The sequence below is a fragment of the Mobula birostris genome, chromosome 28 (genome assembly GCF_030028105.1).
Source record: "Mobula birostris isolate sMobBir1 chromosome 28, sMobBir1.hap1, whole genome shotgun sequence".
NCBI classification, from domain to species: Eukaryota; Metazoa; Chordata; class Chondrichthyes; order Myliobatiformes; family Myliobatidae; genus Mobula; species Mobula birostris.
In genome coordinates this window covers 19885690-19900797 of record NC_092397.1, presented here as the reverse complement: position 1 = coordinate 19900797, position 15108 = coordinate 19885690, and the positions used below count along the sequence as shown (strand labels likewise).

Below are 15108 nucleotides of genomic sequence, written 5' to 3'. Positions count from 1 at the left end.
CCCGGGGGATGATTTGTGGAATAAAAGTATATTCACGACCATTGATTATGCATCTGTACGGCAGCCGCTTCCTCTCCCACCGCTGTCTGTGCCGCCTGCTGCGCCGGCAGCTTGTTGTGTGTACTTAGAAAACAATAGGCGGCAGTTAACCGCCCGCTGTGCATAAGCACCTTCCACCCTGCTCTGAAGACTACGAGGGCCCCACTTACGTCGTCAGACACAGTATGAGCAGTCAGAGTACTCAGGCAAGTAACACCTGTAGCAAGGCTGCTGTGGTTCAAAATGTTTTCCAAGAAAATAAAAGTTGACATCGAAGGTCAGATATTCAACGATAATTGGAAAGCTCGTTGTTCTTCTGTGAGGACAACAGCAAACCTGTGTGTCTGATCTGCTCGCAACAAGCGGCTGTGGCAAACGACTGCAATATCAAATGACACTATGAGACGTCACACGGAGAAAACTATGACATGTACGCATGGGGATGTGGTTTTCTGGGAATCACAGCGGCAGGTGAGCAGGTAGTGTTGAGCGGAAAGTAGAGATGAGGTTGCGGAACGCAGCCACGTTAATGAGCACGGTGGCACCGAGAGGCTGAAGTGTGTTTATATCAGTGCAGGGTGCAGAACTGTTAAGGCAGACGTACTTAGAGCCTGAATTAGTACATGGCACGGTGATTCGTTGATTACAGAGATCTGGGTGACAGAAGGACTGGACTGGTTTCTAACCAGTCTAGGATTCATATGATTCAGACAGTCCAGAGGAGGCTAAAAGAGATTCCGGAGCAGCTCTGCTGATGAGGAACAATGTCACAGCGGCGAGGAAATCTCGCTGGCACTTGCAGTAAGCCAATGTCACAGCCACGGATTCGGCAACGCACTAGATCGGGCAATTGCGCTCGTGAATATGCACATGTCAGCTAATTATTATTTAATTGCGATAGTACTTAACTCCATTCATTCCATCGTACAATTTGCCGAGACTTGAAACAGTGCAGCAGCGCTTCACTGCCTGTTTGCATTCGGCCTTTGCTGAGAAATTGGACAGTCGGGTCAATTGACTCTGAAGACGAGCGGTATTCGTTTTATTCTTAATTGTTATTTTAAGCAGCAGTGTTGGCTTCATTCACCATTTGAGACTTTTAGCTAACGGCCAGAGTGTTTATTGCTTCCTTTTCCCTTTCACACTGTTCACATTAAATTCTGTGAAATATCGATCTGCTTCAGTGTCTCTCACCTCACACTTGGGCCATATCCGAACCAGGTGACAGGAAGTCTCAAACCACACAATGATGGACCCAGCAGAGAGAGAGAGCAGCTGACTTTGGCCATGAGATTCATTGGTCAGAGTGATTCGGCGAGGCAACAATGTTCCGTTAGAATTCCTATGTATAACCCCTTTTTTTCTGTCTCCATCGTGACAGAAGGATCTTGCAAAGTTTGAACAGTGACGTTTTGACATTGGTGGCTTCAGGAGAGGGTAACTTTACTCTCAGTGCGTCTCCAGACTCTATATTCCCAGAGTCTCGAGTCTACATATCTAATTCTCTAGTCTATATTGAGTTGCTTCAATATCCATTCTAAGCTTTTCAAGTCACAAATACCCAGGTTCCCAGCTTTGTGGTTCCATGACTCAGGTCTGCATAACAAATGAGCACTTCAAGTAAGCTCTTCAATTGATTCAACAAATCATCATTGACGTCAGTAGTGTAAATTCTGGAAAAGCCATACTCCAAAAGCTGACCCCTGACTGGAGTGTGCAGATACACAAGTAAAGTAACCTCATGACGAAAGTCACGGTACAGTCATGGTGCAGACTGGGAAAACTGAATTGTCATGTAGCAAATTAACCAGATCCATAGAGAAATAGCTAGCATAGCGATGAAAGAAACCTATCTATGCTGTCTTGATCTGGAAATTGAGTTCATATTCTAATTGCCTCTGGAATAAATTGTGAAAGATAAAACACTATAAGATTTGAAAAGGTTCCTTCTCTTGGTTTCAAGTTTCATGTTTTCAAGGTTTCCCAAGGGCTTTTCTTTATGTTCCTAAGCGTTTTATTTTTCCGGTTGTTTCCAAGGCTTATTCATGTGTTCAGGGTTTCTCAATGTCCTCCCCACCTCGTGAACACCGAAGTCTCTCTCTCTGCCCCGCCTACGGGTTCTTGATCTCAGCCTACTGGGTTTCCCAGGTGTCTCAGTCTCTCGGGATCGCCGAGTCGCCCTTCCTCTCGAGTTCCTCTTGCCTCCCTCTAAAGTTCCCTAGGTCTCTCGAGTCATTCCTGGCTCTCGCGTTTTCAGGTTTTCCTGCGCCATCAGGTGCCAGCTATCGGGAGGAGGTGGTCCTGTAGTGACTGCTTCAGGCATGTGCGGGGCATCAGAGAGCATTGGGCTCTGAGGTTTTTAGACCACCAGAATTGTTTATTAACAACAGTTATCAATGAATGGTTTAACAGCTCCTTTCGTCTTTCTCGAGCGACTCGCTCTTTGTCATGTGGTTTCCTGTGCTTTCTGTTTAAGTTTGTTATGTTAATTTTCATAGGCTCCGGGATTCTGTTATTTTGTTGTTGAAGCAGATGCCCGATCAGCTCCAACCGGAGAGTTCTCATTTTGAAAATGATCCCTCTGACGGTGTCACTTGGTCGAGCTACCTCTGTAAAAGCTCTTGTTTCTGTCTCTACATGGCCGTCTTTGCCTCCGATATTGGCAGTGCACACCATGGCAATTGTCTACCAGCATCACTGAAGGACATCTTGGGCAAGTCTCTCATCGGGGACTTCTAGCGCACACAGGTTATGGTGCCTCAGGGGATGCGCATAGAGAGGGGTTTCCTGTCGCAACCACGGATTCGGCAGCGCATCAGATTCGCATTTACGAACGTGAATATGCAAGTGTCAGCTCGTTATTATTTCATTGTGATAGTATTTAACTCCATTCATTCCGTCGTAGAATTTGCCGAGTCTTGGACACAGTGCAACAACTCTTTGCTGCCTGTTTGCATTTGGCCTTTGCTGAGAAATTGGCCAGTCAGGTCAATTGACTCTGAAGACTAGCGCTATTCGTTTTATTCTTAGTTGTTCTTTTCAGGCGCAGTGTAGGCTTAGTTCACCATTTGATGGTTTTAGCTAACGGCCGTGTTTGGCCTTCTGTTTATTGTTTTCTTTCCCCTTTAACACTATTCTCATTAAAGTCTGTGAAATATCAACCTGTTTCAGTGTCTCTGACTCCGCACTTGGGCCATATCTGAACCCGGTGACACAGAATGCGGATAGAATTTAGGAATAGGATAGCTGTAATCACTGTGAATCGATTACACTGTCAACTTCCCTGTAGCCCGGAAGACAGACGAACAGATAAATCGGCAGATTATAGGCTGATGTAAAAACAACAGAGGAGCTGTAGCGTTTGAATAATCTGCCCAGAATAACTGGGACACCCTTACAGTCCCAGGCTTGATTGGACATTTTTTTTACGCGTGTTCAGGAAGAAACAGTATGTAGATGGTGCACCGGGGAGAGAGACATACCTGATTGGCATTGGAATAGGGCCCAGCAAGATGAGTTTCACTGGGAGAGATTTAATGATCATAATTCTGGAGGTTGCCAGATGGTCGTTGAAGAGGACATGATGGGAACTGCATGTGGATGAACGTAAACTTAGGAAGGCGAATTGCAGCCGAATTGGCAGGAATCGTAGAGAGCGGTCTGAGAGCTGAATGTGTTCGTTAAATCCATGCCTGGCATGTGAGAGTCTCTGGCAGTCCAGCCGGTCAGATTTCAGGGCTTCCCTGTCCCTGTGAGGGAGTAAGAGAGGTCTGGTGACATTCAGGAGCTCAGAGTAATGGGAGATATTGCATTTAGTTTTTTTAAAAAATAAAAACCGTCATATGTCCGGTGTAGCAGCACAAATTGGATGGATCTAGGGGGGAAACATAGTACTACGGAAACAGCAGCACCACTCCAGGACAAAGGCGGGAGTGTTTGCATAGTTAGAAGGTGAGATACAAAATGAATACTTTTCATTGCTGTTTACCAAGGGAAATGTCAGGGAGGAAAGCGAGATCAGGAAAGGGTAGGCTGATATTCTATGATGTGTTGATTCTAAGGAGGAGATTGTGTTGGGTCTCTCAAAGAGTGTTAAGGTGGGTAAATCCTTCGGGGGGGGTTTAGTCCATTGGGGGCCACAGACCACATGCATGCAGACATGCAGTTTCAACTGGCATCATGGTCAACAGACACAGAGTGAACCGGGGGGACTCTTCCTGTGCTGTACTGTTCACTGTTTGTTGATGAATGATCACAGCACCAGTGGGCAAAGGATCAAATGGAGAGAGTGACGAAACCTTTATTTCTGCTTTGACTGTGGTTCTCATCTGGGACACATAGCCTGCCGAGCTGATGGGAACAACCATTCAGTGTGTTCAAAGAGGAACTGGACAGGTCCTTCGGGGAAATAGCATGCCGAACTGTGGGAAGAGACTGGGAAATGGACAGTAGGAATGTAGTACCAAAAGCTTGTATATAATACATTGGTTTACTAGTCTACCCCATTCCACAGTGATCTTTTGCCCACTAATGGTCTGAAAAAGTCAGTGTAGTCTCCAGGAGACTTCTAATCTACCCAAGTGTATATGGCCAGTTCGTGTAATAAGGACACACTTCTGTAAAGGTCTGCCACTACCTTCCAAGCACACTGAGCTGCCGGAGCACAACACAGGTCAGTAAAGACACAGACCAGAACAAGACTCTGATACAAGTACGAAGTTTTATCAAAACGTTCCACCAATGACAAAAGCACAGCACTCTACCTTTGACCTATAGACATCATCAGCATCTTACGGTAAGAGCAAACGCATTTACAACACGAGGCACCGCACTGTAAGAAGATACATCTTTACAACAGTCCGCACCGCTCTGTAAGGACACAGAGCTCTACAACTGTTGGCAGGAAGTTATTAAGACACAGGCCTTGATAATCGTTGATACAAAGACTTTCACAGTGACTGACCAGTACTGAAGTGACAGAGATTGTTATTATACGTAGAAACTAACTGGCTTTGCGCTGTGTAATCAGAGAACTGTAACATTCCTGGAAATATCTTACATTTAACAATAATAAACCCCACTTTGTTCTCCACTCTATGACAGGGACACAGACCCCAGCAACCCCAACATAACTCTGTGGGGACACAGTTTTCCAGTAGCATCCATTTGCTGTACAGATAAAGACAGACATGACACAGTGAAGACACGATCAAACACAGACCAAACTCCGCACACTGTACACCAGCCACTTGCAACACTGGAAGCACACAGAGCAAAGTAATTTGCAATATATAGACCTTCGGTACGGGGACTTAGACCTATGAAATTCTCAGCGCTGTGTGAGTGCACACAGACCTGAACCCACCTTACATTGTGCTCCACCGTTGAAGACTAGTACAACCCCAGCGCTTCAAACACTGAGACTTGTACAACCCTGATAGTGGAGAGCAATACGTGGCCACGGTCAATCACCTCCCTCCAACTGGGATTCTTTCAGGATGGAAGAGAGATTTCACGAAGAGGAAACTAGAGATATTGTGTGCTTCACTTTGCAGAGGTTTTTTATGTTTCAGCAGGAGAAAAAGGAACAGAAAGGTAGGAATGTTATAGAATGTTGTAAAAGCAACAGATAGTGTGTGACTGTAGTTTCCACAATGTTGACTGGGTTCGTACTGTAGAGGCTTAGAGGAACAGAATTTGTTCGCACCCCGGAACGACTTACCAACATTTACAGCCAATTCTACGCAAGTTTGTGCAAATGTCGTTTCGAACGTTGACAAACTTGTGTAGGTGTACAGAGATTATCCTGACTGGTTGCATCATGATCTGTATGGAAGCACCAATGCCACTGAGTGAAGTGGACCGTAAAAAGTTGTGGATGCAGCCAGTCCAGCATAGGTAAAGCCCTCTCCACTATGAGCACATCTGTATGGAGCATTGCCGAAGGAAAGCAGCATCATCATCAAGGACCCCATCATCCAGGCGATGTTCGTTTCTCGATGCTGCCATCAAGAAATTATGCGACCCCTCACGTCCGATAGTACCAGGTTCAGGAATAGCCATTACGCTTCAACGATCAGGCTTTTAAAACAGGGGATAGTTTTAGTCACCCTAAGGATGAGCTCACAATATAACTCTGAAAATCGTCTTCTCCAGATAACCATGAAATACAGAATCAAACAACAACAATGTCGTTGAATGAAAAGTCATCACCTCTCGCCCGCAAGAAAAACGAATTGGAACTCGCAAACCCCAAAATCCCAACGCCACCCTCGCACAACTGTAAGTGATCTCCCACCAGTACACAACATCTGAAATATCAAACCTCTAATCCCCAAGTTCCTCCTACACAGAAAACAGCGTCAATATACATCAAACACCTAACACCTCACCCGCACATAAAAATCTAACAGATCTAACACAGCTAACACGAAAAAAAAACGCCAACAAGAATATTAGCCTTCAACACCACCCCCATTCAGAAAGTAGCAAATAGCCAAGAACGTAAACACAGAGAAAAAAAAAACCTTAAGGAGACCAATATAAATTACCGTCCGCACTAACTATCTTGCATATCTTCGAACTTCGAAAATCAGCGAGGACGTCACGGAGTCCTGCCGTGGGGCCTTCATAGACGAAGACTGGGCTCTTTCTCTTTGCTGGAGGCGGCCTCCCGACCTCCTGGCCGACGCACCCTCCCATGGGGAGTGACCAAAATTGTCACATACAAAACGGGCACCTCACTTGACAGAGTAAAGAAACAGGTTCCACCGAGACTCGAACTCGGATCGCTGGATTCAGAGTCCAGAGTGCTCACCATTACACCATGGAACCACATATATTTACTGTGAACGATCGTAAGAAACTGAATCGCAAGCTAGCGTGTACTGACACGTGTGAACTTTGACAATAAATTTACTTTAAACATTGCACTTCCTAGACCAATTTCGTGAGGAGAGATTGAGTATGACAAGAGCTTTTCTCTTTGGAGGGAAGTAGGATCGATAACAAAAAAAAACATAAAAAAAACAACTGGAAGAGACCAATATAAACTACCGTCCACACCAACAATCACATATGCCTCAGAATTTCGAAAACAGCCTCTGTCAGCGTCAAGGAGAGCGACAGCTCAAACTCAGTCCTTCCGTGGGGCCTCCCTCCACCGAGACCCGACCTGCCGACCTTCGGGCAAAGCGGCCCTTCGACCTTCCCCCCCCCCCCCCCCCCGACGCGGAGTGATCAAAATTTTCACGAACAATCCAGTGTGTTCACAAATGGACCCGTCACTTGGCAGAACCAGGAAATAAGTTCCACCGAGACTCGAACTCGGATCACTGGATTCAAAGTCCAGAGTGCTCACCATTACACCATGGAACCACAGGTATTCGCTATGAACGACCACAAGAAGATTAATCTTAGGGTAGTATGTGGTGACACGTGTAAATTTTGATAGTAAATTTCAGTTGAACTTTGAACTTCATAGAGAGTGTGTTGTGAGGACATGTTGAGGATGGGAATAGTTTTCTCTTTGGAGAGAAGCAGGATGAGAGGTGACTTAAAAGAGGTGTACAAGATGCTGGAAGGCAAATATCGAGTAGGCAGTCAGAGTATTTGTCTGGGAGCAGAAGTGGCAAAACCGAGTTTAGACAATTTCAAGGTGATAGAGGAATTTAAAGCAATGGGAAATGCTTTAGATTATTTTTTATACACAGAAAATGAATGGCATTCGCATCTAGGGGTAGTGTTAGAAGCAGATATATTCGAGACATTTCAGAGACCTTGCACTGGGGCATGAGCCTTGCACCTGATGATTTTCTGTGGGAAACTATTTTGACAGCCGTCCGCGCCAAATAAGGACACAACCTTGGGGTATTTATTAATCTGAGGGCAATCTGATGAGAACTCTGTTTGTCAGGAAACGGGGAAAGTGGAGACTGTGAGCTGCTGAGATTGGGTAAACTCACATCTGACCTGTGGGATTCATTTAAAGTTGAGCAGTTCAGTAATGTTGAAAATTTAGCTAAAAAGGAAAATGAATCTTGAGGAAAGTTTAGGAAGTGGATATTGGACAATGCCCTCGATAAATATACAGCAATATGCAAATTAAACAGAGAATCTGTAGTGCCGAATGATGCTGGTGAGTGGGAATGATTTAGCAAAGCAAGACTGGGGAAATACCATTGCAATTTGCACACACATTAAAAACAAGAGGGACATCACAGGGCAGGTCGGAAAGTAGAACAACTCAGGGGCAGAGGAGAGAACGTATGCCTGGAGCCTGAGGAAGTGGGGAAAGCACGAAATGAATATTTCACGTCAGTATTCCTCAAACAAAAAGCGATGCAGTAAAGAATTTTCAGAAAGGATACTCTGCTATTCCAGTGCACGTTGACAACAAGCTGCGGGAGCGTTGGGACTCTCACCAGGACTGGATGGGATACATCCCCGGCTATTGAGTGAATGAGGCAAGATAGCAGATATCTGGAAACTTCACCGAGATCTTTGTAGTCTCTTTTTAATTGCACATTTTTTTATTTCAAAAATACTTCATTCAAAAATAAAATTATGTACAATAAACCATTCAATATCTCTCAATCCTTCAGAGATGTTTCCATTCCAGGCTCCATATTTGCACTTTTAGCCACCCAAGTGGCTGTCTGTTGTTTACTCTTTCCACACCATTTTTGAGGGGCATACTCCCCGCTCCCGACCCCTCCCACTCCCGCGGGAGAAGAACCCTAAACAGTGCTCCTTCCCCACCGGGCCCTTGCGGTGGCTGCACCGAGTTTCAGTGCGTCCCTCAGCACGTACTTCTGCAGCCGAGAATGTGCCAGTCGGCAGCATTCTCCCAAGGACATCTCTATGTTCTTGTAGACCATCAACTTTCGGGCCGAGCAAAGAGCGTCTTTCATTGAGTTGATAATCTGCCAGCAGCACCGGATGTTGGTCTCCGTGTGCGTCCCCGGGAACAGCCCGTAGATCAGAGAGTCCTCTGTTACGCAGCTGCTGGGGATGAAACGTGCCACTAGCCCGTCCATCCGCCTCCACATCCTCTGTGCGAACTGATAGTATGCAAGGAGGTGGGTCACAGACTCCTCCTCACTGTAGTTCTCCCGTGGGCAGTGGGGTGTGGAAACGATGTTCCGGGCGTACAGGAGGGATTTGACTGAGAGAGCCCCTCTCACCGCCAGCCAGGCGAGGTCCTGGTGCCTGTTGGTGAGATCTGGCGATGAGGCATTTTGCCAGATGAACTGGATGGTCTGCTTAGGGAACCACTACACTGTGTCCATCACGTCCTTCTCCTGCAGGCACTGCAGGACATTACGTGCCGACCACTGCCTGATGACCCTGTATTCAAAGGCGTTCTCCTGGAAGAACTGTTATAAAAATGACAGGTATGGCGGCAACGACCAGCTGACCGGGGCGTTGCGCGGGAGTGGGGCCAGACTTATCCGTTGTAGCCAGGGCGACAAGTAGAACCTGGGAACATAGTGGTACTTGGTCCCCACATATCTGGGTTCTACACATAACCTGATGCAGCCACACACAAAGCTGGCTATCAGGGTGAGGGGGACAATGGGGACGTTCTTGCCTCCATTGTCCAGGGACTTGTGCATGACGGTCCGCCTGACCCGCTCCATCTTGGACCCCCAGACGAATCTGAAGACAGCTCAGGTGATTTCCGACCTGTAGGAGCGGGGGACGAGCCACACCTGCGCCAGGTACAGCAGCCCTGAGAGCACCTCACATCTGATGACCAGGTTCTTGCCCGTTATCGATAGGGAGCGCCCTCCCCACAGTCCCAGTTTCTGTGTCACCTTGGCAGTCCGCTCCTGCCAGTTCCTGTTGCTTGCCTCGGCCCCTCAAAACCAGATCCCCAACACCTTCACGTGGTCAGACCTGATGGTGAAGGGGACACTGGACCGTTCGGGCCAGTTGCCGAAGAGCATGGCTTCGCTCTTCGCGCGGCTGACCCTGGCCCCCGAAGCTAGCTCAAACCGTTCGCAGATGCCAATCAGCCTGCGAACTGACCTCGGATCAGAGCAGAAGATGGTGACATCGTCCATGTACAGCGAGGTTTTCACTTGGGTCCCTCCACTGCCTGGCAGCGTCTCCCTTCTTATGACCTCATCAATCCTGATGGCTTCGGCAAAGGGCTCTATGCAGCAGACAAACAAGACAGGGGAGAGGAGACAGCCCTACCTGACTCCAGACCTGATGGGGAAGCTATCTGTTTCCCACCCGTTGACCTGGACTGCACTACGGATGTCTGTGTAGAGCAGTCTGATCCAATTCCGGATTCCCTCATCAAATCCCATTTTGGAGAGCACATTCCCCATGTACGTATGCGATATCCTGTTGAAGGCTTTCTCCTGGTCCAAGCATGACCAGGCAGGCGTCACCACCCCTCTGTCCTGCACGGAGGCGATGGTGTCCCTCAGCAGCGCGAGGCTGTCTGAGATCTTCCTGCCCGGTACAGCGCAGGTTTGATCCGGGTGGATCACCTGTCCCAGAGGAGACTTGACGCTGTTGGCGATAGCCTTGAACAGGGTTTTGTAGTCTACATTCAGGAGAGAGATGGGCCTCCAATTTCTAATGTTCTCTCTTTCCCCTTCTGCTTAGATGAGGGTGATGATGCCCTTCCTCATGGACTCTGACTTGCAGCCGGCCAGAAGCATGGCGTTGTACGCTTCCAGCAGGTCTGGGCCCATCCAGTTCCACAGAGCCGAGTACAACTCAGCCGGTAAGCCGTCGCTTCAGGAGTTTTACTTGACTCAAAGGAACGGACGGAGCCTGTCAGCTTGTCCAGGGTCAGTGACTGGTCCAGACTCTCTCGCATGCCGTCGTCTAAGACCTCTGATAGCGGTCAGGAAGCTGCGGGAGGCTGTTGAGTCTGTGACCTTTTCGCCGTGCAGACCGGCAGAGAAGGTCCTGCAGATCCTCAATATGTCGGTCTGCGAGGACGGGACTGAGCCGTCCTCTTCCATAAGGTTGTGGATCACAGAGCTCCCCCTGTGCACCTTCTGGAAGAAGAAGCGTGAGCACGTCTCGTCCTGCTCCACGGTTTGGACCCTTGATCGGAAGATGATCTTGGAGGATTCGGCGGCGAGGTGCTGGGCTTGTCGGCCCTTCACCTCTCGCAGTTCCTCATTGATATCCACCCCGTTAAACTGGAGAAGGAGAAGTTGCTGCAACTCTCTCTGGATTTACACAGTTCCTTCTGCTCCTGCCTTGCTTTCTGGATACCCCTGCCCATGAAGAACCTGTTGATGTTCTCCTTGATGGCTTCCCACCAGAGAACTAGGGAATCAAAGAAGGCTTTTAAGGTTCTCCAACCTCTATCCTCCATCTCTAGTTCCACGATGTTCTCTGGGATCAGCAGCTTTACGTTCAGCTTCCACGCAGAGTGAGGAATGATCCGACAGAAAGCAGCTCAGGGACTGATCGAGTCACATGGAACTATGGGAGACACCTCAGTACTCCAAACATTTGCAACATTATTGAGAGATGGTGGTATAGTAGTAAGCATAGCTGCCTTCCAAGCAGTTGACCCGGGTTCGATTCCCGGCCATCGCAGGTTGTACAATTTAGAGTACTTAACAAATAAACCTCTGACATAGACACGATCTACGTAGAACTGCAAGGGCCAATTAATCACGGTGTGAGTGTAAAATTGATTCATTAATTATCATTCATTAGGAATGGAATTAACGTCCCTCAAGAGTTTCCCGTTAAATCCTTTTCAGAATCTATTGCATATTCTACAAGAAAAGACACTTCACAGGAAGGATCGGCAGAATTTGTAAAGCGTTGCCGGCCGGGTTGTTGCCTGATTAAAGTGTTTGAGCTGGTTTGCCTTCTTTGCAGTGTTAGAGCCTCAGAGGAAATTGACCGAATTATGAAGTATAAAGCTATGAGAGACATAGATTGGGCAGATAGTCAGAATTGGTTTCCCAGGGTAGGAATTTGAAATTCTAGCGGGGACGAAATTTAATGTTGAAGTGGGAGAGAGTTTAAAGAACTAAGAACATAAGAAATAGGAGTCGGCCATTCGGCCCATCGAGCCTGCCCCGCCATTCAATAAGATCATAGCTGTTCTGTCCTTAAACTCAGCTCCATCTACCCTCCTTTCCCCATAAACCTTAATTCCATAACTATGTAAAAACCTATCTAACTACATCTGAAATATATTTAGTGAAGAAGCTTAAACTGTTTCCCTGGGCAGAGAATTCCACAGATTCGCCACTCTCTGGGAAAAAGCAGTTTCTCCTCATCTCCGTCCTAAATCTTCTCCCCTGAATCCTGAGGCATTTTCCCCTAGTTGTAGTCTCACCTACCAATGGAAACAACTTTCCTACTTTTATCTTATCTATCCCTTTCAAAAGTTTGTATGTTTCTATAAGATTCCCTAATATTCTTCTGAATTCCAGTGAGTATAGTCCCAGGCGACTCAATCTCTCCTCATAGGTTAACCGCTTTATCTCTCGACTCCTGGTGAACCTCCTCTGCACTGCCTCCAAAGCCAGTATAACCTCCCCCAAATATGAAGACCAGAACTGCATACAACACTCCAGGTGCGGCCTTACCAGTACGCTGTGTAGTTGCAGCATGACCTTCCTGGTCGTGAATTCAATCCCTCTATCAATGAAGGCCAACATTCCGTTTGCCTTCTTAATAACCTGTTGTACCTGCAAGCCTACTTTTTGCGATTCATGCACAAGCACTGACAAGTCCCTCTGCACAACAGCATGCTGCAATCTTTCACTATTTAAATAATAATCTGCTCTTCTATTATTCCTTCCAAAGTGGACAATCTCGCATTTACTAACGTTGTATTCCATCTACCAGACCTTGGCCCACTCATTTAACATATCTATATCCCTCTGCAGACTCTCCACATCCTCTGTACAATTTGCTTCTCCACTCAATTTAGTGTCATCAGTAAATTTTGCTACGCTACACACAGTCTCCTCTTCCAAATCATCAATATAAATGCTAAACAGCTGCGGGCCCAGCACCAACCCCTGCGGCACCCCACTCACCACTGACTGTCAACCAGAGATACATCCACTCAGACCAACTCTCTGCCTTCTATTGGTTAACCAATCCATTATCCATTCCAATACACTTCCTCCGACTCCAGGCATCTGTATCTCATTTATAATTGTCTTGTACAGCAGCTTATCGAACGCCTTCTGGAAATTCAAGTATACGACATCCACCTGTTCCCCTCTATCCGCTGCACTCATTATTTCCTCAAAGAACTCCAGTAAGTTTGTGAAACAGGTCTTGTTCTTTCTGAATCCATGCTGCGTCTGTCTAATGGAACCACTCCTTTCTGAATGTTTTGCTATTTCTTCCTTAATGAAAGCATCAAGCAATTTCCCGACTACAGATGTTAAGCTAACTGGCCTAACTGGCCCGTCCTTTGCCTACGTTCTTTTTCAAAAAGTGGCGTGACATTTGCTGTCTTCCAATCCGCTGGCGACCTGCCCAGAGCGTGGGAAATGTTGGTAAATGATTGGCAACACGTCTGATGTAACTTCCGCCAAAGTCATGCCCTCAGCACCCTGGGATGCCTCCCATCAGGACCAGGACTTACCTATCCTCAGGCGCTCTAATTTGCTCATCACTATCTCTTTAGTGACAGTGATTTTATCAAGGTCCTCGCCTCCCATTTCGTCCATAACATCATTCTTTGGCATATTAGTCCTGTCCTCCACCGTGAAGACCGACCCAAAATAATCGTTCAATACCTCAGCCATTTCCTTATCACCCAATATCAATTTCCCCTTCTCGTCTTCCAAGGGACCTACGTTGACTTTAGCCACCCTACTTTTGTTGGCTGTTTTTATATTTTGTGCTAATTTACTTTCATACTGTATCCTCCCTTTCCTTATTTCTTGTTTAGTTGTTCTTTGTTGCTTTTTAAAGTTTTCCCAATCTTCCAGTCTCCCATTACTCTTTGCGACTTTGTACACATGAGCTTTTAATTTGATACTATATTTTATTCCCCACACTTATCTCCATCATGGATGCATTCCATGAAGTCCTCCTCAAGATTTCCTTGACCAACCTGATTCACCCAATCTATGTGGAGGTTAAAGTACCCCATAACAACTGCTGATCCATTCTTACAAACCTCTGTTGTTTCTTGGTTAATCGCCTCTGCCTCTGCAATATTTTTATTAGGTGGCCTATAGACAGCTCCCGCCAGTGCACCAGTGATTTGTTTCACTTTACTATTATTAATCTCTACCCAGATAGACTCCACATTCTGCTCCGTAGATCTTATATCGTCTCTCACAATCGCCCTGATCTCATCCTTATTCAAGAGCGCCACCGGACCTTCTTTGCCTTCCTGCCTATCATCCCGTATTACGTGATACCCTTGTATACTTAATCCCCAGTCATCCCCACCCTGCAACCAGGTTTCTTTAATGGCCACTAAATCACATGCCTTGGTACTGTTCTGTGCCACAAGTTCACTAACATTGTTTCTAATAACTATGCCAGTTAAAGAAGATGTGTGCGTCACGTTTTTAGAAGAGTGGGGCGGGTGCTTGGAACGGGCTGCCAGGTTCAGAGACGGAGGATATACGTTGTGTTTAGATAGGCTCATGAATATGTAAGAGTGGAGCGATATGGACAGAGGCCCAAAGAGAAAATCTACAGATGATGGAAATCCAAGCAACACAGAAAATGTTGGAAGAACGCAGCAGGCCAGCCAGCATCTGTGGGAAAAATATACAGTCGACATTTCTGACCCAGTCCCTTCATCCAGAATGGAGAAAAAAAAACGACGAAGAATCAGGGTTAGACGGTGAGAGGAGGGGAAGAAGAAACACGAGGTGATAGGTGAAACGGGCGGGGGGAGGGGTGGCTGGTAAATTAAGGACCTGAAACTTTGATTGATGGAAGAGATACTGGGCTGGAGAACAGGGAAGGAGAGGAGACCATGAAAGAAAGAAAAGGGGGCGGTACACCAGAGGGAGGTGATGGGTGGGTAACAGATAATGTCAGGGAGGGAAAAGAGAATCGGGCTTCGTGAAGGATGGGACATTACCA

The 15108-nt window shown here is 46.7% G+C and overlaps 1 protein-coding gene and 3 non-coding genes across 4 annotated transcripts in view; 2 read left to right on the top strand and 2 right to left on the bottom strand.

Moving 5' to 3' along the window:
- LOC140189355 (uncharacterized) overlaps positions 1–15108 on the top strand; it is a 944498-nt gene that overhangs the window by 799016 nt on the left and 130374 nt on the right. The window lies entirely within an intron of this gene.
- On the bottom strand, positions 6802–6873 carry trnaq-cug (transfer RNA glutamine (anticodon CUG)). Its single transcript has one exon. It is a non-coding gene; the product is annotated as a tRNA-Gln (tRNA).
- trnaq-uug (transfer RNA glutamine (anticodon UUG)) lies at positions 7345–7416 on the bottom strand. The gene has a single exon. It is a non-coding gene; the product is annotated as a tRNA-Gln (tRNA).
- trnag-ucc (transfer RNA glycine (anticodon UCC)) lies at positions 11545–11616 on the top strand. Its single transcript has one exon. It is a non-coding gene; the product is annotated as a tRNA-Gly (tRNA).